Source organism: Tamandua tetradactyla, chromosome 8 (assembly GCF_023851605.1).
Source record: "Tamandua tetradactyla isolate mTamTet1 chromosome 8, mTamTet1.pri, whole genome shotgun sequence".
Classification (NCBI taxonomy): Eukaryota; Metazoa; Chordata; class Mammalia; order Pilosa; family Myrmecophagidae; genus Tamandua; species Tamandua tetradactyla.
Genome location: NC_135334.1, coordinates 65994187 through 66021726, shown reverse-complemented (window position 1 = coordinate 66021726; position 27540 = coordinate 65994187). Strand labels below are relative to the sequence as shown.

General features: G+C 37.1%; 1 long non-coding RNA gene across 1 annotated transcript in view; it reads left to right on the top strand.

Annotated features, from left to right (window-relative positions):
- LOC143644442 (uncharacterized) overlaps window positions 1–27540 on the top strand; it is a 75425-nt gene that overhangs the window by 26196 nt on the left and 21689 nt on the right. Inside the window, exon 2 of the long non-coding RNA XR_013156714.1 lies at window positions 17935–17988. This is a non-coding gene — a long non-coding RNA (uncharacterized LOC143644442). The remainder of the gene's footprint in view (window positions 1–17934; window positions 17989–27540) is intronic.

Below are 27540 nucleotides of genomic sequence, written 5' to 3'. Positions count from 1 at the left end.
GAGTCTGTGAATTTTTTTTTTTTTTTTTTTGTATTTCCCATAGAAGCAATTTGTGAAAGGTGTACTGTATTAGAACAAGGAGGGAAATTTGATTTGACCATAGATAGGGCCTGGAAGAAATATTTAGTTTGGTTTGTATTTCCTAGTGGCTAGCTATGGTAGCCAGCCTCCAAAATGGCCCAGCCTCCTGGTAGTCATACTTTTGAGTAGTTCTCTAATACATTAGAAACACAGGAATAGTCTGACTAATTATGGAATTATTGGTGTGTGACTTCCAAGGATAAGTCATAAAAGATGTCACCATTTCACCTTCCTCTCTTGGATCACTTGTTCTGGGGGGTGCCAGCTAACATGTCATAAGGACTCTCAAATAGTCTGATGAAGATTCCAACATGGTAAGGAACTGAGGCATCCTGCCAGCTGTCAACCTCACTTGCCAATCATGTGAATGAGCCATCTTGGAGGCAGATTCCTTAGACCCAACATCTTGGCTACAGCTTCATGAGAGACCTTGAACCAGAACCATCCTTGCCATTCCCAAAGTCATCCCATATACACTGAGAGGTTAATAAATGTTTATTGTATAATCCAAAAATTTGGAGTATAATTTGTTACTTGGCAATACATAACCAATACATTGGCTAAACATATCTCCAAGATTAATATAGAATGCTGGTCCACACTGCTTTTTTTCCTCCTGAGTCCCTAGAATAAGACACACTCTTATCTGTAACATGGCTCATGGTGGCAGTGATTCATTGGTAGAAGGATTGGGCAAGGAATATGTCAATCAGAATTTCTTCACTTTCCTTCTAGAAAATTAAGGCAGAATTCCTTGAGATTCAGATACACTTCCTTGGGAGATATAACCATTTTCATGGTCATCCTCAGAAAATCAATGTTGTAGAATATTAATATAGAACTGACCATCTTAAGATCTTGCATTAGTCAGAGTTCTCTATGGAAACAGAACCAAAAGGAGATATCCATAAATATGAGATTTTGTAAAAGCATCTCATGCAACTGTGGAGATGCATGAGTCCAAATTCCATAGGGTACATTGTGAGCTGACAATTTCAATGAAGTTCTTTGATGAATTCTCCAGGAGAGGCTAGCTAACTGAAATGGAGAGTCTTTCTTCTAACTTCTCCTTTAAAGACTTCAATTAGATTAAATATTTTTCATTGCAGAAGACAGTTCCCCTTGCCAATTGCAGTGTAATCAGCCATAGATGCAATCAATGTGCTGATGATTTAATAAACCAGCCTTCTGGTTTATTAATCAGCCATGAAATGTCCTTATAGTAATGGTTAGGCCAGTACTTGCTTGACCAACTGGCCACCATCACCTGGCTAAGTTGACACAAGAACATAACCATTACAAGTCTTTCGTTTAAAAACCAGTTTCACGTCAGATCTCTTTTGACAGTTTTGGTATATCCACTGCTGGTGGTAGAAGGCTTGCCTTTAAAACTGGCCTTCCTTAAGAAAAAAAGAAGTTCTATCTCTTTCAAAAGAAGGAAACAATAGGCCTGTTCTACAGTTACATTGGGAAAAAAGCCACTGAGAAAATGATGTAATATTTTCACTGCTTCTTTCTATCTATTGGTTCAAGATCTACATTTTAGAGTACTACAGAAAGAATATTTTGTTTACTTTGTGAATACTGTATTTCTAGATCTGACAAGTATGTGGATACATGGGTGTATTCACTTTGTAAATGTTTGTTTCTTGTGCATTCTTATGCACATAGGTAAAACTTTAATTTTAGTTTCCTTTAAAAGTTTACTTTTTAAAAATACGATGTTGGGTTCCATGTTGAATAATTCCTTTATAAAAATATCCAAAATAGATAAATCCACAGAGACAGAAAAGAAATTGGTGGTTGTCAGGGGTTGGGAGAGGAGGGAAATGGGGAGAAACCATTTAATGGGTTTCCTTTCGGGGTGATGGAAATGTTTTGGAAGTAGATAAAGGTGGTGGTTGCATTTGTGAAGATACTAAATGCCACTGAATTGCTCACTTTAAAATGGTTGACTTTATGTTATGGGAATTCTACTCAATTATACATGTAATATATACATATAATGTTGGTTTTGTAGTGAATAGAGTAAATGAGCTATGGCCTGTGTTCTCAGATAACTCTGGGATTATACCTGACTCTGCCATCTAATAGCTTGACCACTATGGGCAAGGACATTCTCTTTCATAGGTCAAGGCTCAGTTACTTCTGTGAAATGGAGTTAGTAATACTTGCCTCACAGAGTTGTCAAATGAGCAAATGAAATAATATAGTAGGCAATAAAACAAAACAAAACACCTATGCTTATTTGTAGTAATAATAGCAAATATTTATTTTGCATTTATTCTCTGCCAGGCACTGTTCTGAATGCTTCACACATACTACTAACTCATTTAGTCCTTGTAATAGCCCTAAGAGATGGTACTTTTATTATCCCCATTTTATAGATAAGGCAGACAAGAAACAAAGGTTTAAGTAGCTTGTGCAAGGTCTTAGCTGATAAGTAACTACAGTAAGACTTGAACCAGATAGTCTGCCTCCAGAGCCTGTCCTCTTACCCACTATATGAATATTACAGGGACAGATGTCTTTGGCTCACCGATTTTTCCAAATGTTTAAAATAGTGCTTGCAAATTATATGATAGTTACTTTGATAAAAATAAACAGAATGATGAATATTTGAATTTAATTTAACTGTCCTAATAAAAATATGCTTTGCTATGAAAATATTGTTGTGTCCATAATTATAAATCTACAGGTGAACCATTTGAATTTCTTAAGTCATCATCAAATATTCCTGTCACTTAGTGGTGGCATATATAAATTACATGGGGAGATATTTTTATAAGAGGGGAATGACCCTCCTTTGAGAGTGGAATACATACAAAACAGCTCTGAGGTATTGGATATGAAGCAGTACCTTCCTCTTGCAAAAAAAATATCCAAAGTACCATGAGCTACTCCTAAGATTATTACAGGAAAAAGCATGATGGAGATTTGGTAGAGAATTTATGAACTTTCTCTTTATAGAAATCCAAGTTAAAATTGGTTTCCCCTTTATAGGAAACCAGCAGAACATGGCAGAACTGCCTATTATATATTCTTTCCATCTGTAGTAGAAAGAGAAAAAGAATTGCAATAAATGAACTTTCATCCCACCCAGAAGCTGGAAGCTGACAGCAATATACTCTTAATCTGAGAACAGCCTTGATTCTCATATGAAAGCACTCTTTTATTTATTGAAAACTTCGAGAAAGGAGACTTTATAATGACATTCAAGGGTTTATTACAGTTTTTTTTTTTCTCAATAGTCTTCTATAGAAAAACCAATGCTTTCTAAAAGAGCCTATTTATTAACCCCATACTGACATGGGCCAAAGAGGTGTAGATGTTGGGGTACTAATGAGTGCAGCCCAGGGAGAAATCAATCCCATAGTGCCCACCAGCATATTGGCCTGTCCTAATCTCATTCCCTTTCTCTGGAAGGTCACTATTGACTGAGCTTTGTAAATGAATTCATATAGAGGAAATGAAATGGTTCATATACAATGATAATGCAATAGTCAGCATTCACTGTGCTGAGGGCTTTAAGTGTCTCATCTCATTTGAACCCATCCTTTTATTTAAAAAAATATTATGGTGAACTTGCAGGAAGATGGCAGGATAGAATAGGCAGAGTTAACTTCTCCACCTTGGAATAATTTTTAAAAAGGCAGAAAATGACTGGGACAGCAGGTCCAGAGTACAAGGGGCCAGAGAGGGACTTCTACATTATAAAGGGAGGACCTAGATGAAAAGTGGGGAAAATGTGACTGAGAGGACAGAGTGAGTTTTTTCAGTTGTGCCCACACCTGGGGCTGGCTGCTATATAGGCTGGAGCAGATAGGTGCTGGAGGAGTGATGTACTTTCAAACTCCTACCTCCATAGCCAGCTGGGAGTTGTCTCTCAGTACTGCAGTCGTGAGCTCCCATGTGAGAACCCAGGTACCAGCAGATTTGTTTTATCTACATACTGAGACCTTATGGTGGTACACAGTGCCCACCCCACCCCCAACTCTGAGGCAGGCTGCTGTAGGTACTTGGTTTTCAGGGTTACTGGGGGGCCCTCCCCTTGAGAGGAGATGAGACACAGAGTAGATCTGATCTGACAATTGGCCAGCAAAATAGACACTCTGGGTCCTGCTGCCTCTATCCTTTCTCCACGGAGGCCTGGGCACTCATTGTGTGCATGGACGGAGAGGCAGGGAGAAAGGAGAAAGGCCCACTGTAGTGCCAGGAGCTCCTTTCCCACCTCAGAGGCTTGTGGATACATGCTGGCCTGGACTTAGTGGGTCAGCAAAAAGCAGGGCACTCCCAGGCTGGCTGCAATCTGGGGAAGGAGAGCCTTTCAGTACCACAGCCTGAGATCAGTACACTAGGGACCCTGGGAATTACCAAACCTATCGTGCTCACAAATAGATTCTCTGCCAGGATCACAGTGCCCATCCCCACCCCCAGTGCTTGGTGACTTTTAGCACAAATGGAGACCTGCTGCAATGATGGGACTTTCACCTGGTTTGGACCCTGCATACTGTCACAGCTTGGGAGAGGCAGACTTGAGGCAAAGAGGTGGCTCAAGAACCCCATATGCTGGAAATACAGGGAAAGTTCACTCTGGCAAATTGCTTTTCTTCCTAGTCTTCAACATATTTCCAAATAGACTTGCATCTCCCACGGGAGGCCTCAGCCTTGGTCTGGCTGGATTCATTGACAAACCAAGTACCAAAGACGATCTTCAACACAAACCCAAACAACTATAAAATCTCAAGCAAGTGAGGGAAATCAATTTCAAAATAACCTTATTAAGATAATAAAATGCTGGGCAGGCCTCGGTGGCTCAGCAGGTAAGAATGCTTGCCTGCTAAGCCCGAGGACCCGGGTTCGATTTCCGGTGCCTGCCCATGTTAAAAAAAGATAATAAAATGCTGAGAAACAAACAGAAAATCACAAAGTACATGAAAATGTAAGAAGATATGGCCAAGTCAAATGACCAAATTAAAAAGCTGGAGGAGACACAGAATTTGGAACAACTAACCAAAGATGTGCATTAAGATCTCCTAAATAACTTCAATGCATTGGTTAAAGATATAAAGGATATCAAGGAAACACTAGAAGATCATAAAGAATAATTTGAAAGATGAATGGAAAAATAGCAGATATTGCAAAAATAAAAAATACTGTATATCAAATTTAAAATATACTTGAGAAACAAAGCAGCAGATTTGAGGAGGTAGAAGAAAGAATAAGTGAACTAGAGGTCAGAGCAGCTGAATTGTAATGTACAAAAGAACAAATGGTGAAAAAGATGAAAAAATTTGTATTGGATCTCAGGGAAATGAGTAACAACATGAAGCACCCCAATATAGGAATCATCAGTGTCCCTGAAGGAGAAGAGAAGAGCAAAGGGCTAGGAAGATTATTTGAGGAGATAATTGGGGAAATCTTCCCAACCCTTACAAAAGACATAAATATGGAAATCAAAGAAGCTCAACAAACTCCAAATATAATAAATCCAAATAGACCCCCTCCAAGATATATACTAATCAGACTGTCAAATTCTGAAGAGGAGAGAATCCTGAAAGCAGTGAAAGAAAAGTGACTCACCACATAGAAGAGAAGCCATATAAATTAAGTACTAACTATTCAATGAGCACCATGGAGGTGAGAAGGCAATGGTATGGCATATTTAAAATTCTGAAAGAGAAAAATTGCCAGCCAAGATTTCTTTATCCAGAGAGTCCTTCAAAAATGAGTGAGAGTTTAAAATTTTCATACACAAACAAATGCTGAGAGACTTTGTTAGCAAGAGACCTACCTTGCAAGAGATGCTAAAGGGAGTTCTGTCAGCTGAAAAAAAAAAAGAGGAGAGAGAGGTCCAGAGAGCACACAGAATGGAAAAGTATTAGTAAGCATTATTTAGAGGATAAAAAGAGAGAGAGGGAAAAATAGATCTGACTAATAAAAACCTAATATTCAACCTAATATGGTTGGATCAAGAATTGTTTTTACAGTAGTAACTTTGGATGTTAATAAATTACCTGTCCAGTTAAAAGATGTCAGTTGGCAGAATGGATTTAAAAGCACGAGCCATCTATACACTGTTTACAAAAGACTCATCTTAGATGCAAGGATATAAATACGTTGAAAGTGAAAAGATGGAAAAAGATATTCCATACGAGTTGTAACCAAAAGAAAGCAGGGGTAGCTATATTAATATCAGACAAAATAGAATTTAAATGCAAAAGTGTCATAAGAGACAAGGAAGAACACTATATGCTAATAAAAGGGACAATTCGCCAAGAAGAAATAACCACCACTAATGTTTATGCACTAATCAAAGAGCTCCAATGTGCATGAGGCAAACATTGGCAAAACTGAAGGGAGCAATAGACATCTCTGTAATAACAGCGGGAGACTTCAATACACCATTCTCCTTTAGGGATAGAACAACCAGACAGAAGATAAATAAGAAAGTAGTGAACATAAACCATAGGATAAATGAATTAGACCTAACAAACATATATAGATCACTGCATCCTAAAACACCAGGATATGCATTCTTCTCAAGTGTTCATGGAACATTCTCCAGGATAGATGATAAAGTGGAGCACAAAACAGGTCTGAATAAATTTTAAGAGATTGAAATTATCCACATCATTTTCTCTGACCATTACAGAATAATCATAATCAGTAACCATAGTCAATAACCATGAATGAACTGGAACTTTCATAAATACATGGAGGTTAAACAATACACTTGTAAACAATCAATGGGTCAAAGAAGAAATTGTATGAGAAATCAGTAAATATATGGAGATGAATTAAAAAGAGAATACAACATATCAAAACCTATTGGATGCAGTGAAGGCTATGGCGACAGGGAAATTTGTAGCTCTAAATGCTTACATTAAAAAGGAAGAAAGAGCTAAAATGAAAGTTGTAACTGAACAACTAAAGAAGCCGGAGAAAGAACAGCAAACTATCCCTAAAGCAAGTAGAATAAAAGAAATAACAAAGATTAAAGCAGAAACAAAAAATAATAGAATCAATAAAACCAAAAGTTGGTTCTTTGAGAAAATCAACAAGATTGACACCCCCCTCGCTAGGCTGACAACATCAAAAAGTGAGAATACACAGATAAGCAAAATCAGAAATGAGAGTGGTATCATTATCATGGACCCCTAAGAAATGGAAAAAATCATAAAAGGATACTACATAGAACTGTATACCAACGAACAGACAACTTAGATGAAACGGACAATTTCCTAGACATATGAACAATCTATACTGAGTAGAGAAGAAGTAGAAGATGTGAACAAACCAATCACAAATAAAGAGATTCAATCATCAAAAACCTTCAAAGAAAAGCCCAGGCCTATATGGCTTCACAGAGTAATTTTACCAAACATTCCAAAAAAAACTAACACCATTCCTGCTCAGACTTTTCCAAAAAATTTTAAAAAAAGGAATACTACTAACTCATTCTATTAAGCTAACATCACTCTCTTATCAAAATCTTATAAAGATACTACAAGAAAAGAAACTAAAGGCCAATCTCCCTAATGAATATAGATGCAAAAATTCTCAATTTACAAATCAAAACTGACGGCACATTAATATAATTACACATTATGGCCAAGTGAGGTTTATTCCAGGCATGCAAGGGTGATTCAATACAAGAAAATCAATTAATGTAATATAACACATTAACAAATCAAATGGAAAAAATCAGATGATCATCTTGATTGATGTTGAAAAGGCATTCGACAAAGTAGAGCATCTTTTCTAATAAAAACTTCAATAAGTAGGAGTTGAAAGAAACTTCCTCAATATGATAAAGGGTATTATGAAAAACCCACAGTTGGAGTGGTGCAATGGTGGCTCAGTGGCAGGATTCTCACCTGCCATGCTGGAGACCCAGGTTTGATTCCTGGTGCCATGCAAAAAAAAAAAAACAACAACCCACAGTCAGCATCATACTCAATGGTGAGAGATTGAAAGCCTTCCCCTAAGATTGGGAAGAAGACTAGGATGCCCACTTCACTACTGTGATTCAGCATTGAGCTAGAAGTTCTACCTAGAGCAATTAGGCAAGAAAAAGAAATAAAAGGCATCCCAAGCAGAAAGAAAGAAATTAAACTCTCATTGTTTGTAGATGACATGATCCTGTATTTGAAAAATCCTGAGAAATCTATGGCAAAGATACTTGTTCTAAAAAGCAAATTCAGCAAAGTGACTAGATACAAGATTAATGTGCAAAAATCAGTAGTATTTCTATACACTAATAATGACCTAACAGAGGGGGCAATTAAGAAAAAATCATTCAAAATAGCAACTAAAAGAATTAAGTATCTAGGAACAAACTTAACCAAGAATGTAAAAGACTGCACACTGAAGAAAAACAAAACTTTGCTAAAAGAACTTTAAAAAGACCTAATTAAATACATTCCGTGTTAATGGATAGGAAGGCTAAATGCCATCAAGATGTCAATTCTACCCAAATTGATCTACAGATTCAATGCAATACCAATAAAAATTCCAACAACCTAGTTTTCAGACTTGGAAATGCTAGTTATCAAATTTATTTGGAAGGGAAAAAGCCAAAAACATCCAAAAAAGAATGAAGTAGAAGGACTTATACTTCCCAATTTTAAAGCTTATTATAAAGCTATAGTGGTCACAAAAGCATGGTACTGGCACAAAGATAGACATATTGACCAATGGAATCAAATTGAGAGTTTGGAAATGGACCCTCAGTTGATTTTTGACAGGGCCCCCAAATCCACTGAAGTGGGGCAGAATAATCTAATAAATAGGACTGGGAAAAATGGATATCCATATAAAAAGAAATGTAGGACCCCTACTTCATACCCTATTCAAAAATTAACTCAAAGTGGATCAAAGACCTAAATCTAAGAGTCAGTACCCTAAAACTCCTACAAGAAAATACAGGGAAACATCCTAGTGATAGAAGGTAGCTTCTTAGACCACACACCAAAAGCACAAGCAACAAAATAAAAAAATAGATAAATGGGAACTTATCAGAATCAAATGCTTCTGTGCCTCAAAGGACTTTGTTAAAAAGGTGAAAAGACAGTCAACTCAATGAGAGATAATATTTGGAAACCATGTAAGATTTGATATCCAGTATATATAAAGAAATCCTACAACTCAACAACAAAAGAACAAAGAACCCAAGCATGAAATGGATAAAAGATATGAATAGACATTCTTCTGAAGAAGAAATACAAGTAACTAAAAAGTACATGAAAAGATGTTCATCTTCATTAGCTATTAGGAAAATGCAAATCAAAACCACAATGAGATATCATCTCACACCTGTAAGAATGGCTGCTATAAAATACACAGGTAACTACAAATGACAGAGAGGATTTGGAAAAATTGGAACACTTATTCATTGCCAGTGGGAATGAAAAATGGTACAGCTACTGTGCAAGAGTTTGGCTGTTCCTCAGAAAACTAAATCTCGAGTTTCCCTATAACTGGTAATTCTGCTACTCAATATATACCTAGAAGATCTGAGTGCAGGGACACAAACAGACATTTGCACACTGATGTTCACAGTGGCATTATTTACAATTGCCAAAATTTGGAAGCAATCCAAGTGTCCATCAATAGATGCGTGGATAAACAATATGTAATGTACACATACAATGGAATATTATGCAGCAGAAAAACAGTGTGGTCCTGAAGCATGCGACAACATGGATGAACCTTGAGGACATAATGCTGAGTAAAATAAGCTAAACACAAAAGGACAGGAATATTCTCAGAAGAACTGAAAGTAGGGATATGATAAGACATTTTCACATTGATTTTAGGGTGGCATTATTCCTGATGGCCACTAGATGGAGGTGGCTGAATAGTTCATTGAATGATGAGCAGAAGGGCAAACTTTGGTGTATACATATGATGGAATATGGGGCAGCTACAGAAAGGAATGAAGGCATGAGGCATGCAATGAGATAAATGAGCCTAGTGAACATTATATTGAGCAAAATAAGCCAGAAACAAAAGGACAAATATTCTAGGGTCTCATTTAGAAAATGCTTATAAGAAAATTACAGCCTAGATTGTAAGCTCTTACAGCAGCCACATTTATTCCTGAATTTTAATTGTTACTTCTAAATTCTGAGAGCTTGTGCTATAAGTGTGTAACCTGATATTTCCTTGGAATTTTGGGTATCTGTGTGACACCGAAGACTCAGAGTTAGAGTTTGGAAGCTCCTAAAATAAGTATTATTCTATACAGCAACTGCTAAAGAAACTGACAAAGAGATCAGACTTCAATTAGAGATATGAATGAAGCTGACTAGGTTGGAACTAAGGTAAAGCAGATGATATTATCTGTATTTTAAATTTTCAATGTCTGTCACCAAAGGCAGAGATGTTTATTTTGTCCAAAATTTACATTTTCTGTAGCACATTACCTAACTTAACCCGTCTGGCCATGTTATTTAAACATCCTAAATACAGGTAGTCTGAGTAGGGAATGAGACCTTTCTACTCTGTATAGCTCAATGTAATAATACTCTGTTACATTCCAGAGTATTTGGGGCAGAAAATAAGTATTTGCAAAATCCTTTGAGGGACTGAAGAAAAAATATAGAACTATTAAACTTCCCCACCTGGGAAATTCCTGATATTCTCATCAGCAGTAGGGACTCTGAATTTAATAAGCCAAACCCTCAATCTTGAGGCTTGCCCTTACAAAACTTATTTCTGTAATGGGGTTTTAGTTTGCTAATGCTGCTGGAATGCAATATACCAGAAATGGAATGGCTTTTAAAAGGGGAATCTATTGCAAGTTTACAGTTCTAAGGCCAGAAAAAGTATCCAAATTAAGGCATCCAATAAAAGATAACTTGACTCAAGAAAGGCCAGTGTCTTCAAATGAGAAGCCATGCAGCTAGCATCTGCTGGTCCTTGTCCAGGTTCCATTACTTCCAACTTCTGATGCCAGTGGTTTCCTGTCTAAGCATCTGTGGGCCATCACTTAACTTCTCTGGGACACAGCTCTGGGTTTCGGCTTGCTTAGCACCTCATGGGAAGGCACATGTCAACGTCTCTGGGCTCTGCCCATCCGTGTCTCTGTCAGCTCTGAAGCAACTAATCTCCAAGCATCTGCATCTGAGGTTTCACCAAAATATTTCCCCTTTTAAAGGTCTCTAGTAAACTAATCAAGACCCACCTTGAATTGGTGAAGTCACATCTCCATTTAATCAAGAGTCCACATCCACAATTAGGTGTGTCACTTCTCCATGGAAGAAACCTAACCAAACTGTCATACCCACAATTGGGTGTGCTAAATTTCCACGGAAATAATCCAATCAAAGTTGTACACCCTAAACAATAGGTTGGACCCCACAAAATTGGATCAGGATTAAAACATGGCTTTTCATAACCAGCCATGAGGCTATAATTATGAAGCTATAATTATGCCTAAGAATCATTCCCGGAGAACCTCTTTTGTTGCTCAGATGTAGCCTCTCTCTTTAAGCCAAAGTCTGCAAATAGACTCACTGCCCTCCTCCCTACATGAGAGTTGACTTGCAGGGCTGTAAGTCTCCCTGGAAACGTTACTCTCAGGGATGAGCCTGGCCCTGGCACATGGGATAGACAGGAGATGAGATCAGAGAAGTAAAATCAGGAGCCAGGTCATGTTGGGATGTAGAAGTCATAGGAATGACTCTGGTTTTCACTTTGAGTAAGTTTGGGAGCCACTTGATGGTCTTCAACAGATAGTGTGACATTCAACTATGATGATTTTAACAAAAACATTACAGCTGTTGTACTGAGAATAGATGAAATGGAAATGGGTAAGGGCAGAAGCAGACAGAATAGTTAAAAGGTACCTGCAATAATCTAGAAGAGAAATGATAGTGGTTTACACAGAGTTGTAGCAATGGTGGTCTTAAAAAGTGTTTTGATATTGGATGTATTTTGAAGTAGAGTCAATAGGACTTCCCACAGTATTTAGATGTGGGATGTGAGAAAGGTATCAAGGATAACACCCAGATTTTTTAACTGAGCAAAGGAACAATGAAGTTGTCATTTACCAAAATGAAGAAAATTGTGGGAGAAACAGGTTTCTGTTGGGGCTGGGGGTTGGCTTATTTATTAATTCTGAAATATCTATTCATTATCCAAGTAGAGAGGTTTAATAGGCAGTTGAATATACAAGTCTGGAATTCAGGTGCTTGGTTTAGGTTGGAGTTAAGTGTAGAAGCGATTAACATATAGATGGTATTTAAAATAATAAAACTGATGACATGTCAAAGAAAATCAGTGTAGATAAAAGTGAAAAGAGGTTCAAGGATGGAGCTCTGGGGCGCTCAATAATAAGAGGTTGGGAAGATAAGTTAGAACCAGCAAAGGAGACTGAAGAGAGACCCATGAAGTAGGAGAAAAATCAGGAGAATGTATTATTCTTAGGGAAGCCAAGGGAAGAAAGCATTTTCAGGAGGAGAGAGTCATTAATCATGTGAAAGCCACAGATAGGTGAAGTAAGATGAAAATTGATAAATGACCATTGGATTTGAAATACAGAGTCTTTTAAAAAAAATTTTATTAGAGAAGTTGTGGGTTTACAAAACAATCATGCATAAAATACTGGAATCCCATGATGCCAACCCACCTCCAACACTTGCACTGGCGTGGAAAATTTGTTACAGTTGATGATAACACTTTTTTTTGTACTTCTATTTTTTAAGAATAGTTACATTTGTTACAACTGAAAGATTATTAAAGTAGTACTATAACTATTGTCCATAGTTTATGTAGGAGTATTTTTCCCATATACCCAACCTATTATTTTTTTTCATGCGTGTTTTTGTTTTATTACTCATCTACTGATGCACTGGATTAAGGAAGTGTCTGTCACAAAGTTTTTACAATCACACAATAAAAGATATATAGTTATACGATCATTATCAAAGATTGAGGTTACTGGGTTATAGTTCAACAATTTCAAGTTTTTTCTTTTGACTATTCCAATACACCAGAAACTAAAAAGAAACATCTATATGATTCAGTAGTCATAATCATTTGCTAAACGCTAATTTCTCAATTACTCCTCCTTTCTCACATTTGATCATTCGCTCAATCTTCAGGGATATCTGGGCAACGAACAATTTAACTTCTTTCTGCTGGAAATTGGTGTCTACCTTATAGGGTAGAGGAATGAACCTGATTGATGATGTTCCTGGAGAGACTGGTACCTCTGGGTTTCAGGGCTTATCTGGCATGGGCACAATCTGGAGGTTTTAAGTTTCTGAAAAACTAAACTTACTAAGTAAAACTTGTATAGAGTCTTAGATAGAGCCCAGGGTATTCCTTAGGGTTTTCAAGAATACTGTTGGTTGGGGCTTTTGGTATACTGTGGCAACTTGAAATATTTGGCTGAAGTTTGCATAAGCGTAACCTCCAGAATGACCTCTTGACTCTATTTGAACTCTCTTAGCCACTGAAACTTTATTTTGTTTCATTTATATTCCCACTTTTGGTCAAGAAGGCATTCTCAGTCCCATGACTCCAGGGAAATACAGAGTCTTTTTGACATTAACAGGCTGTTTTAGCAGAGTAGAGGTGGCAAAATCTTAATTGAAGCCATCAAAGGACTCCTTGGAGAATTAATCGATTCTAGGTCTGAGGCAGAAAGTGTACAAAGTGTGACAGTTTGCTCCATCAGAAAGCAAGAAAGCTATCAAATACTAATGAAGTCTCATTGAAAGAATACAAAAACTACTTTAAGGGTCTCACAAATTTGGGACACTTTGTGCATCAAAAACAATATCTGCAGTTTTTTGAAACACATCAATTATATAAATCTCCAAGAAATGAAAAAGCCCTTATTAGTCATCTCTACAGATTGCTAGGATACCAATTCATTATTCTGAAAACTGGTAAATAATAAGAAAGAAACAAATGCTGGTCTTGCCTTTCCTATGGGAATTGTGTTTCAGGGTGACCGAACAGTTAATGAGGGAAAAGTTATGCTTTATTAAAGAATTCTAGATAATAAGTGCAAAGGGAATGATGGAATTTTTTAAAAAATCATCATTTTTAGACCCTAATGAAATAATAGATCTAGGCAACTGTCACCAATGGATGCTAAAACAGGAGAAACATTGAAAGGGAATTTTGTAAGGAATCACTGAAATCACTGATTCATCTTAACATCAGAAAAGCGTGACAATGAGACATTTTATGCCTCCTTATGTGATGCTTTAGGAAATATTTAGTATCACCTATGTGACATATTCTTGTAAATATTAACAAATAAAGCCTCTAGATCAGGGTTACAGAACTTTTTTTTTGGTAAAGGGCCAAGCATTAACTAGTTTAGGCTTTGCAGACCACATACAATCTTTGTCACATATTCTTCATTTTTCTTCTTTTGCTTGCTTGCCTGTTTGTTTTTACAACTTTTAAAAAACATAAATGATCATTCTTAGCTCTCAGGCCTTATAGAAACAGGCTATGGGCTGGATTTATCCATAGTTTACTAACCTCTGCTCTAGATCAAATGCCAGTTTACAATAAATATGGAAATAGGAACAAATTAATTAATCCCATGAAGAAGCAATCAGCAAAATGGTAATGGGAATGTATGAGTGTGAGTGTGTGTGTGCGTGTGCGTGTGTGTGTGTGTAGGTTCTCTTCTAATTGCTTCTATTTTGGCTGTGAAAATAGGAATCAAGAAAGAGAATGGGGGGGGAGAGGCAGGAGAGAAAGAGAATGGGAGTAAGTATTGGAGTTTTGAGGAGAGAAGGAAAAGTTAAGAAATAATCATCTTGGAGAGCTGGAGAATGAATGGACTGGAAAAGGTAGTTTGATTGCCAGATACAGAATTAGGGTCTGCATGAGGTTATGATCAAAATTTTGATGTGCTGCCCCTAGGCTCAGTAAACAATAAGATAAATACATTATAGAAAAACTACTATTATCTCTCAGTGTCCATTCCCTCCCATTCATATTAAAGGCCCAGAATTGTAGCTGGATACATGCCTCCCTCCCTGCCCCTCCATAATAAAAACATTTCTCAGTTTCTCTTGCAGGTAGGTGTGATTAAGTAACTAAATTCTGGTTTATAGAATATAACAGAAGTGGTATTGTGCCTTTTCTTGGAGGAATCATTAAAGGAAGTCATCAGATAAGAGTGAGGATGCCGGAGGGCATAGAGGTTTAAAGAAAGAAAAGGTATCAAATAATTTACCTCGGAGAATGGAAGATTGAATGCACTGGGAAATTTGATAGTGAGGGAATATTAGGTTGTTTTTTGGGGAGTGATGGTTACTGATCATAAGATAAGTGGGAAAGTATTATTTAATAGCCTTTTTTATATACAAGAATACTACGACTGAGAAAGAGACATACTCCCCAGATCTCACAGCGATTAAGTGGTAGTGATCTAAAATCAGATCACTATATTTTCTTGCCACCTCTTCCTATATTTTTGGCATGGATACTTGAACCTGTTGCCTGTCTTAGAAGCAGTTGTGTGTCCAGGGAAATCCATTGATCAGTAAGAAAGAAGGCATACTTCTGAATGAGTACACTCACATAGCTAAGCAGTAGCTACTTACTGCTTCCATGCCAATGCTAAGATCCATAAAATCCAATTTTAGATCACTTCTGTGCCCTGGGTAAAATGCTAGAAGCTGGAGGGACAAAGGGAGGGAAGGGGGCTAATATTTTTGCATACATTTCTTGTGTGCTGGACAATAAATAATAAATATTTATTTATTATTATATAAATAGTTAAAATTTATTTAAATAGTTAAAAATTATTTTTTAATTACCTATCATTGTACTGTTCTGGGTTTGGTATGTAATCCCAAACATAAAAGTATGTGCAAGGTGTACATGGAGCATAATCAATGGACTTCAAGTATGACAAGAAATATGATCCAGGGTTCAATAGCAAGGAACCTTGATGCCGACTGAGTGTGTATAGATTGCCTGTCCACTATCCTAAGTGTGGTTAATATCAATGCAGACCAGCTAACACCAAACATATGCTCAGAAAGTATTGTATTCATTATTGAATACAATAATGAATCCTTCTGGAAAGTCCTGCCAGATCCTGTCCCCCACCTCTGCCTTGGTTTAGTGAATAGGTCTCTCTCTCCTGGAATTATGAGTCATGTGCAGAGTGATAAAAATAATATAGAGAGTAATTTTTTTCCAGGGGTGTAGTCTGATAGTTGAATTGTTTCTGTGCTGGTACCTGTCGAGTTTTGAAGCCTAGTTCCCAGCCTTCTTGCTGATTATATGAGCTCCATGAGTCTTCCAATGAATGTCTGTTTTCTTTTTTAACATTTGCACTTTGAAATTATTCCAAAGTAATAGAAAGTCACAGGTACATTTGAAAGAGCTCCCATACCTTTTACTCAAGATTTACTCAGTGTTAATATTTTGCCATGTTTCCTAATTACTGCCTTTCTGACTTGCTTTTTCTTTCAGGAAAATTTTCCCCTAAGCCATTTAAAAGTCTCCCACATCATGCTCCTTTGCTCCCAAATCCTACATTTGTATTTGTAAGAGCAAGGAATTTTCTTATATAATGACAATACAATTACCAAATTCAGAAGACTTAAGATTAATAAATGCTATTTTATAATATACAGTCCATTTTTCAGATTTCAATAATTTTCCTGATAGTTTTCTTTATAGAAATTTCTTCCTCCGATTTAGAATCTGATCCCAGATTATACTTTGTATTTTTAGTTTCAAGTCTTTTCTTCTTAAGTTAGCCAGGGTTTATTCCTGTTGCTTATACCTGAAGAATCTTCATGGTGCAGTTTCTTTCTGTTGCTTATAGCCAAAGAACCTTTATGATATTGTAATTTATCTCATTTACCTCTTCAAGGTAGGTATTACAATTTATGAATCATACTCTGAGGCCCAGGGAATTTAAGAAATTTGCCTATGATGACACAGTAAGTTCTAGAGCCAGGATTTAAATCCAAGTCTTTTTATCTCCAAAGCTTCTGCTTATCCCATTGCAGGCCTGACAGATATTAGTAAAACACAATCCTTTCACTCAAAAACCTTACAGTGGGAGAGAGAAACACATAGACAAATAATTATAATAGACTGCAATAAATCCCAAACATAAAAGTATGTGCAAGGTGTACATGGAGCATAATCAATGGACTTCAAGTATGACAAGAAATATGATCCAGGGTTCAATAGCAAGGAACCTTGATGCCGACTGAGTGTGTATAGATTGCCTGTCCACTATCCTAAGTGTGGTTAATATCAATGCAGACCAGCTAACACCAAACATATGCTCAGGAAGTTCTAGGCTTAGTGGGATAACATTGCTAACTTTGACATCTGCTAATGCAACATTACCTCCTGAATGTTAGGGACTCAACTAGTTCCCACATCATTCCAATTCTTAGTTGAGCATTTTGATTAATGTTGACATTATCCAGTTCTGACATTTAGCTGTAACATATTGCTAAGATCCTAATCTTTTAAGATTGTTTAAACTCTGCTCTCTTTAGCTTGATAGTTTTTAAATATTGACATTATCAAAGGAGTTCCGAGGGTAAAACTGTCTGAGCCTTTCAAGAATCCAGAGCCTTTTCTCTTCTCTTTTTGTAAAAAGTCAAATGAAAAGTAAGCATCAGGAAGAGGGAAAACCAGAGCTACAAAATTTGAGCAAATAGCATCTCCCATTTTGTGGCTGTGGGTTAAGAATCTGGTGACAAAGATAAAATAGGCAAAGGTCAGGAGCTCTGATGGTATCCAGGGACCTGAGGCTGGAGAAACAATTAAGAGTAGTTCCAGAGTAAAAGGGAAGGGTTAACAAGTCATTGGATCCCTGTGCTTAATCATCAGGTAGCTGAGAATCTGCTGGGTGACCTGGCACAGCCTGTGGAGAGAAAGAACTAGGTAAACATTTGCTGATAATGTCTGTTATTGATAAGAGTATTTAATTGTACTTAATAGATAGGCTTCCTTTTTAATATTTAGCTGTCATTTTAAGTTCTTTTGAGTAATTTGCCTTGCAATAGTAGGTGCTCACCTAATGTTGAATTGAATAAAGCTGTAAGTGGATGATAAGACTATATAACATACAAATGATATGTAATTTTATTTTTTGTATGCTATATGCCTGGGGTCACATTTCATTCTTTTTCCATGTGAGTATTCCGCTATTGCAGCACCATTTGTTGAATTTTTGGTTGTTTCTTTCTTAGTTTTGGAAAATGCATGGAGCAGGAATTGAACCCGGGTTCCCTTATGGCAGCTGAGAATTCTACCACTGAACTATCCTTGCAGCCCCATAGTTATTTTAAAAACAAGAATGTTGGTGGCCCATAGGATGCATTCTCACTTTGCTAAGCCTAAGCTTTCTTAATGAGACAATGATGACCTGCCACCAGCAACCTAGTGTATGCCCTGGTATAGTTTTACTGACAGATTTAATAAATGCTTACTGAATAGCTGTTATGGGGGTACCAGTGGCATAGCAAATAAGACATCTTTGTCTCTACCTTCAAGGAGCTTGTTGACAAGAGATTCTTCAATTATGATGACTGGCTTTGAATTTTCTTGCTCTCTACTCTCTCATTTCATCCATGAAAGTTTCAAGATCTAAATACCACAGACTATCAGCATTAGAATGAACCACCGAGGTCATTTTCTCAGTCTCCTTGCTATTATGCAGGACCACTCCATGTTTCACCCAAACAATGGGTTCTCATTAGGAAACAACAAATTCACTGTGGGATCTAGTCCTGTGTCTCACAATCTTCCATGTGAAAAGTCCTTCCATATGCTGGTGGTGCAATGATAACAGCAAGCACTATCTATTGTGCATTTGATATGTGTCAAGTCCTGTGCCAGACATTCCACATGTTTTATCTCATTGAAAACTCACAGCAATTCTGTGAGGTAGGAACACTGTTCCTAAATTATATATGGGGACACAGGATCAAGAAGGTAACTCATCATTCACGTAGGCGGCATATGGACACAATCCCAGAGCTCTGTTTCTCCCTCAACAAGCAGTAATATTCTTCCTCATCAGTGATGGGTGTACTTGACTCATCTCCCCAATTTACTCCCTGATCATACTGTTATGAGTGAATGAATGGGACACTTCCAGTCTCACGGTGGCCACATGAGACGATCCAGGGTGGAGTTCCTCCACTGAATCTTTAGATAACTAGCAAAAACTGGCAGAACTATCTTACTCAGGACTCCAGAAAACAGTTAAAGGGTTATAATATCTCGGAAAGTGATGAATCAAGAAAACACAGCTTTAGAAGATTTTATGGACGCTTGTGGTATCTTTGCTGGCCCCTCCCCTCCCCGACACTGGCACTGAGTCGAGCCAGCCTGAGCTCCCATTGTGGGTCTCTGGCCCTGTTCTGGAGGGAGCAGGGTAATCCTGTGCAGATATTGGGATGCCTATATGTCACTGCCTGTCTATGGGGTGGTAGTCTGAAACTCATGTGTGGCTCACCCTCCCAGAACTTGCATTGCAGGTAGAAGCAGTTTGCAGAACTAAAGCAATGGTAGAAACAACTAAGTTAAAGTGACCTGGGGAAAAAGATTGCCTGCTTTGTTCTACAACAGAGCACCTGGAGGGCAATAAAATATCCTTTTTAGGGAGTAGAGGGAGCATAGGAATTCCTGAAAATGGAGTTTCTAAGGCCATGAGCAAGCACAAACCCAGAAAAGACTCAGGCTCAGAAAAGAAGGCAAGAACCTGGAACTTCACATTCACCACAGGCTGATCTTCTAGATAGAAGGGTTAAACTCTAAAGGAGGGCACCAACCAATGCAGAGCCAATTTGCAAAGACTGGTGAGGGGGTTTGAAGCTGTATGTACCCCAGAAAAACAAGGTTCTTAAATCCAGTCCATGCCAATAGGTGTAAACCCATTGTAAGTAGGACTTTTTAAAAACTTTTAAAATTATATAATGTAACACATGTACAAAGCAAAGAAAGAAAAAAGCAATAATTTTCAAAGCACTCTTCAACAAGTAGTTACAGGACAGATCCCAGAGTTTGTCATGGGCTACCATACCATCATCTCAGATTTTTCCTTTTAGCTGCTCCAGAACATTGGAGGCTAGAAGGATAAATATTCTTTATCATCACAATAATTTTTTTCCCTTTTTTTTTTTTGTGAAAAGCAACATATATACAAAAAAGCAATAAATTTCAAAGCACAGCACAACAGTTAGTTGTAGAACAGATTTCAGAGTAGGTATGGGTTACAATTCCATAATTTTAGGTTTTTACTTCTAGCTGCTGTATGATAATGGAGACTAAGAGAAATATCAGTATAATGATTTAGCAGTCATACTCGTTTGTTAAACCCTACCTTCTCTGTATAACTCCACCATCACCTTTGATCTTTCTGCCACTTTTTAGGGGTATTTGGGCTATGTTCATTCTTCATGTTGGAAGGGGCTGTCAATAACATGGAATAGGAAGATGGAACTAGTTGATGTTCTGGAGAGGCTGGCCCCTCTAGGTTTCAGGACTTATCTGGTCCAGGGACCTATCTGGAGGTTGTAGGTTTCTGGAAAGTTACCCTAGTGCATGGAATCTTTGTAGAATCTTATATATTGCCCTAGGTGTTCTTTAGAATTGGCTGGAATGGTTTTGGTAGCAATGTCTGACTGAAGCTTGCATTTAAGTGTGACGTCCAGAGTAGCCCCTCAACTCTACTTGAACTCTCTCAGCCACTGATACCTTATCTGTTACACTTCTTTCCCCCTTTTGATCAGGATGCCATTGTTGATCCTATGGTGTCATGGCCGGACTCATCCCTGGGAGTCATCTTTCATGCTGCCAGGGAGACTTTCACCTCTGGATGTCATGTCCCACATAGGGAGGAGGGCAATGATTTCACTTGCAGAGTTGGGCTTAAGAGAGACTGAGGCCACACATCTGAGCAACAAAAGAGGTCCTCCAGAAGTAACTCTTAGGCATGACTTTAGGTAAGCTAAGCTTCTCCACTTGTAAGTAGGATATTTTGATGAGGTGATTCAGCTAAGGTGTGACCCACCTCATTCAGGCTGGGTCTTAATCCTATCACTGGAGTCCTTTATAAATGGAAAGAATTACGCCCCCCACCCCCACCCCAACACACATACAAAGAAAGAGAATGAGAGTGAGACAGGGAGAGAGAGAGAAAAAAATATCAAAAAGCTGAAATCAAGGAAACTCAGAAGAGAAGGGAGACACCAGCAGATGCTGCCATGGGCCTTACCAGGTGGCAGAAGAGCAAAGATTGCCACTAGCTGGTCTTTGGGAAGAAAGCATTGCCTTGATGAAAGCCTTGACTTGGATATTTTCACAGCCTCAAAGCTGTAAGCTAATTAATTCCCATTGTTTAAGCCAACCCATATCATGGTAGATGCATTAAGTAGAGTAGGGCACTAAAACAACTGTGAAAGGTGTTTTCTTGGGTTGGTTTGTTAATATTTCTTAGCTCCTGGCAATCAAAGCCATGTCTTTTATATCACTAGCTAGATACAAACTGAAGGAACTGACAGCTTAAGGACTAAAACCCAAAGTTAAAAGTTTAATTTATTAAAACATGCAGTATGCAACAAAAGATTACAAGATTAAAAAAAAAAGAAGAAAGAAAGAAACAGGAAATTATGGCCCAGCCAAAGGAACAAGATAACTACCCAAAAATATCAACCTTTGAACATATCAGACAGAGATTTAAAAAAAGAATGATCCTCAATCTGTTCAAGGAGATAAAGGAAAAGAACTTAAGGATATCAGAAAAATAATGAAAGAACAATAAATTAATCTCATTTAGAGATAGAAATTTAAAGAAGGAACAACACAGAAATACTGGAGTGACAAGGACAATAACCGAGATGAAAATTTCTCTAGAGGGTTTCAGCAGCAGATTGGAGCTGTAGAAGAAAGAATCCATGAACTTGAAGACTAGGCAATTGAAATTCAGGCTAAGGAGCAGAAAGAAAAAGATTGAAAAATAGTGAAGAGAGCCTAAGAATCCTGAGGGATACCAAAAAGTGAACGACTTTGTGATTAACCGATGGAGAAGAAATAGAAGTAGGGGAGAAGGATTATTCAAAGAAATAACAGCAGAAAATTTCCCAGGTTAATTAAAGCCATGAATATGTACATTTGACTGGCCCGATGAACCCCAAACAGGAGACATTGGAAGAGAACCATACCCAGACACATAGTGGTCAAACTGTTGAGTGTAGCAGACAAGGAGAGAATTCTTAAAGTTGCAAGAGAAATGTAATGTATTATGAACAAGGGAGTCTCAATAAGATTAAGTTTTGAATTCTCATCAGAACCACGGAGGCATGAAGACAGTGATACAAAATATTTAAAGTGCTGAAAGAAAATAATTGCCAACCAAGAATTTTACATTTGGTGAGGCTGTCTTTCAAAAGTGAGGGAGAGATGAAGACATTTCTAGATAAACAAAAGTTAGACCTTCCCTCCAAACAATGCTAAAGAAAATTCTTTAGATGGAAAGGATAATGGATTGAAGCAGTGTAAAGAAATAGTTCTCCAACAAAGGTAATCATATGATAATTATAAATACCAGTACTACTGCATTGTATTTTTTGGCATGTAAGTTCACTGTTTACTTCTTATAGCTGCTAAAATGCAAATGCATAAAAGTAATGATAAAGCTATGGCTTTGGACATAAATGTATAAATATATAATTTGCAAAAAGTATAATCAAAAGGTTAGGTGACTGAGGAGTATAGAGACCATTTATGTTTATGTTATTGACGCTAAGTTGGTATCAAACCAAATGTGTTTGTGAGAAATTTGCAATGTTAAATTTAAGCTGCCTGGTAACCACAAAGAAAATATATGAAACATATGAAAATATATATAGAAAGAAATGAGAAGGGACTCAAAAACGCTACAAAACAAAATATCAAATAAATATAAAAGTATATATTAATGGGCTATTGTGAATAATTCTGCTATGAATTTTGGAGTACTAGTTTTTGTGTGGACATTTGCTTTCATTTCTCATGAGTATGTACCTAGGAGTTGAATTTCTGGGTAATGTGGTAATGTTAAAAATTTTGAGGAACCACCAAATTGTTTTCCACAGTGACTGCACTATTTTATATTACCACCAGCATCTTATGAGGGTTCCAATTTATCTAAGTTCTTGCCAATACTAGATATTGCCCATCTTTTAAAACAGCCATCCTGTTGAGTGTGAAGTGGTATTCCATGGTGGTTTCAATTTGCATTTCTGTTATGACTAATGATGTTGAGCACCATTTCATGTGCTTATTGTCATTTGTATATCTTTTTTGGAGAAAGTCTAGTCAAGTCCTTTGCCCATTCAGAAACTGAATTATTTGTCTTTTATTGTTGAGTTGTAAAGAGTACTTCATATATTCTGAATAGTGCCATATGTTTTTGTAAATAAATTTTTATTGGAATATAGACATGCCAATTTTAAATGCATTGTCTGTGGCTGTTTTAGCTCTATGATCGCAGAATTGAATAGTTGTGGGACCTGCCAAACCAAAAATATTTACAATTTGGCCTTTATAGAAAGTTTGCTAAACTCTTGCTTAAAGAATGAGGAGTGTATTTTCATCTGTAAAACTGTGACTCTTTGCTGGAGACCCAGGTTCAATTCCCGGTGCCTGCCCATGAGAAAAAAAACTGTGAGTCCTTACATTTAAATGCGATACTCTAAGCAAACTGAATTAACTCTAAGTAGACTGAATATTAACTCTAAGTGGACTGAAAAGATAATTGTTATCTCTAAGTGCACATTAAAACAACAATGCAAAGAGGTATGGCTAAAAAGCTAATAAATTAAAATGGAATTTTAAAATAAATTTTATTAATCCATAAGAAGAGTACCTAAACAATAGAATCAATAATATAGTGTATATCAAATTTTGAATTTAAACTATAGAAAATTACCTTTTCAAATGCATGTGAAGCGTTTACAAAAATTGATCGTGTCTAAAATTATCAAGAAATCCTCAATAAATTAAAAAGTAGAAATAATACAAATATCATACACTTAGCAGAATGTTTTTGAGATTCATCTAAGGTGTTGCATACACTGATAGTTTGTTTCTTTTTATTGCAGTACAGTATTCCATTGTGTGGATGGACTGGTCTGTTTATCCATTAACCATTTGAAGCACATTTGGGTAGTTTCCAGTTTTTGATAATTATAAATAAATCTTCTATAAACAATATGAAAAAACATTTACAGTATTTTGTGTAAACCCAAGTTTTCACATTTCAAAGGTAAATACCTACAGGTGTGATTGCTCAGTCATATTGTGTGGTAGTTAGGTTCATGTGTCAACTTGGCCAGGTGAAGGTGTCTAGATCTATTGCTGTGGACATGAGCCAATGGCGTGTGAGCCTCATCCGTTGATTACATCTGCAGTCTGAGGAGGCGTGCCTGCCGCAATGAAGATGTTTGAATTACTTGGCTGGTGCTTAAATGAGAGAGCTCAACATAGCACAGCCCAAGCAGCTCAGCATACCTCATCTCAGCACTTGCAGCTCAGCCCAGGCCTTTGGAGACACAGAAAGGAATCATCCTGGGGAAAGTTGTTGGAACCCAGAGGCCTGGAGAGAAGACCAGCAGAGATCACCCTGTGCCTTCCCACATAAGAAAGAACCTCAGTTGAAAGTTAGCTGCCTTTCCTCTGAAGAACTATGCATCAAGTAAATAAATCCCCTTTTATTCAAAGCCAATCCATCTCTGGTGTGTTGCATTCTGGCAGCTAGCAAACTAGAACATGTGGGAAATGCATGTTTAACTTTATAAGAAAATGCCAGACTGTTTTCCAGAGGGCCTGCACTATTTTGGATTCCCAGCAGCCATGCAGGAGGGTCTGGTTGCTCCACATTGTTATCAGCACTTGGTATTGCCAATATTTTAAATTTTTGCCATTCTAATAGGCATGTAGAAGTATTATGTCATAGTTCTAATTTGCATTTCCTTAATGATTAATAATGTTGAACACATTTTAATTTGTTTATTTGCCACCCATATCTTCTCTGGTGAAGTTTTTGTTCAAGTCTTTTTGTTTGTTTGTTTAATTGGGTGGTTTGCTTTCTTATTGTTTAATTTTGAGAGTTACTTGTATATTCTGGATACAAGTACTTTGTCAGATATGTGACTTGAACATACTTTCTCCAAGTTGGTAGTTTGTCTTTTCATTGTCTTAACAATCTTTAATGGAGAAAATATTTTAATCTTGATGAAGTACAATTTATCATTTTTTCTTTTATGGATCTTGCTTTCAATGTCATATTTATGAACTCTTTCCCTAAGCCTTGGTCCCAAATATCCTTCTAAAGGTTTTATTGTTTTATACCATACATTTAGATCTATGATCCATTTTGCATTATTTATTGTATAAAATGTGTTTAGTTTGAATTACTTTTTAATGTATTAATGTTCAATTTTTCCAACATTATTGGTTGAAAAGACTATCTTTTACCATTAAATTTCTTTTGAACCTTTATCAAAAATCAACCGGTCATATTTGTCTCTGCTCTGTTCCATTGATCGGTGTTTTAATTCTATGGCCTTGTAGTGAATCTTAAAATCAGGAAGTATATAGTTGGTAAATTTACTAAAAATTCATTACATTATACTCTCAAAATGAGTGGATTATATCATAAGGAAATATATCTCAATAAAGTTTTATACGAAAAAATTAGATAGAGTGAAACAAACCAGACACAAAAGGACAGCTACTGTATGATTTTGCTATTATGACTCTGTTTGTAAAGGTAACCTCAGAGGTTACACTGTAGAATATAGCAGACCTAGAGGTACGCAAAAGCTAGAGATGGGGGAAAGGCTATCCAGTGAAGTTGAACTTAAATACAAGGGAACAGATAGAAGTGATGGTAACTAATTAGTGGGATTATAAGGAATATTGCCATATTGAAGGTGAATATGATTGAAAGGGGATGTGTAGTGCCTCGTATCCCACTGAGTAAGTCTACAATTTATAAGTTCTTGCATGTAGTGTTTCAAAGGTTCAATAGTGGACAAAGAGTTAATAGAAGAGGGGTATAGAGGGAAAACTAAAAATGCATGTTATGGCTAATAGTTTATAGGAAGAGATCAATAGTACAACATCACGAGATAATAGTTCCACAGCACTACAGGAGCAACTAATTGGGGTGAGGGGAGGGAGAAGTGATAAGGGATAGTTTTGATTTGATGTCTGTTGATTCTGTGTTTCTTGCTTCTTTGTTGCTATGGCCCAATAAAAATTGTCTAAAATTGAGAGTGCTCCTGATTGCATAACCAAGTGAGGATGCTGTAAGGCATGGTTTGTTTATTTTGAACATTATCCATGATGCCCAATAGATGTAGGGAGCTGAAGGGTACAATGACTGAGAAGCAGAATGATGATGAACTGTGATACATTTATATGATGGAATATGGTGAGGAGACAAAAAGGAAGGACGTTGAGAGGCATGCAATGAAGTGAATAAACCTTGAAGACAATGTGTTGTGCAGACTAAGCCAGAAACAAAACAATATGCTAAGGCCTCTCTCAGAAAATACTTACAAGGAAATTGGAGCCTAGATTATAAGCCTTTATAGCAGCCACACTCAGTCTGAAGTTGTAAGTGTATTTCTAGATTCTGAGACATTGAGCTAGATGTTTATCAGCTGGTATTTCCCTGGAACTTTGAGTAATTCTCTGACACCTAAGACCTAGAAATGGTCTACAGCTCTGCAAGTTAGCGTAGCTATTTACAAGGACAGTTGAAGTACCTGAAAAAGAGATTGGGCCTCAATTAGAGATAAAAATGAAGTCAATCTGGCTGAGACTAAGGCAAATCAGAATACAGGGTAGAAGATGATGGTGTATGCACTCTAGATCTTCACGTACTGTATGAGAATAAATGCAGAGAGGTTTATTTTGTCTAGAACCTAAATTGTAACACAATCTAAATCAACATATCTGGATAGCTCATTGAAACAACTTAAACTCCTGGTGTCTGGAATGGAAATGAGGCCTTGTCATTCTGTATAGCTTAATATAATATCAGGAGACATCTCAAATTATGGGGGGCTGACAATTAAAAAGTATTGGTAGAGTCACTTGAGAGTCCAAAGGTGGGTGGGGAATGAAACTATTAAACTTTCCCATCTGGGAAACCCCAGTTACCCTCTCAACCATTGAGGACTCCCAAGAAAACAGGTCAAGCCCTTGATTTTGAGGCTTGCCCATATGAAACTTATTTCTGTAGTGAAGAAGCTAAGATTATCTATAATGAGGCCTAAGGGTTGCTTCCAAGAAACCTCTTTTGCTGCTCAGATTTGGCCTCTCTCTCTTCAGCTCAACTCTGCAGGGAAAATCATTACCCTCCCCCTACATGTGACATTACATTCACGGGTGAAAATCTTGACAATGTGGGGTGTGACTCCTGGGGATGAGTCTGGC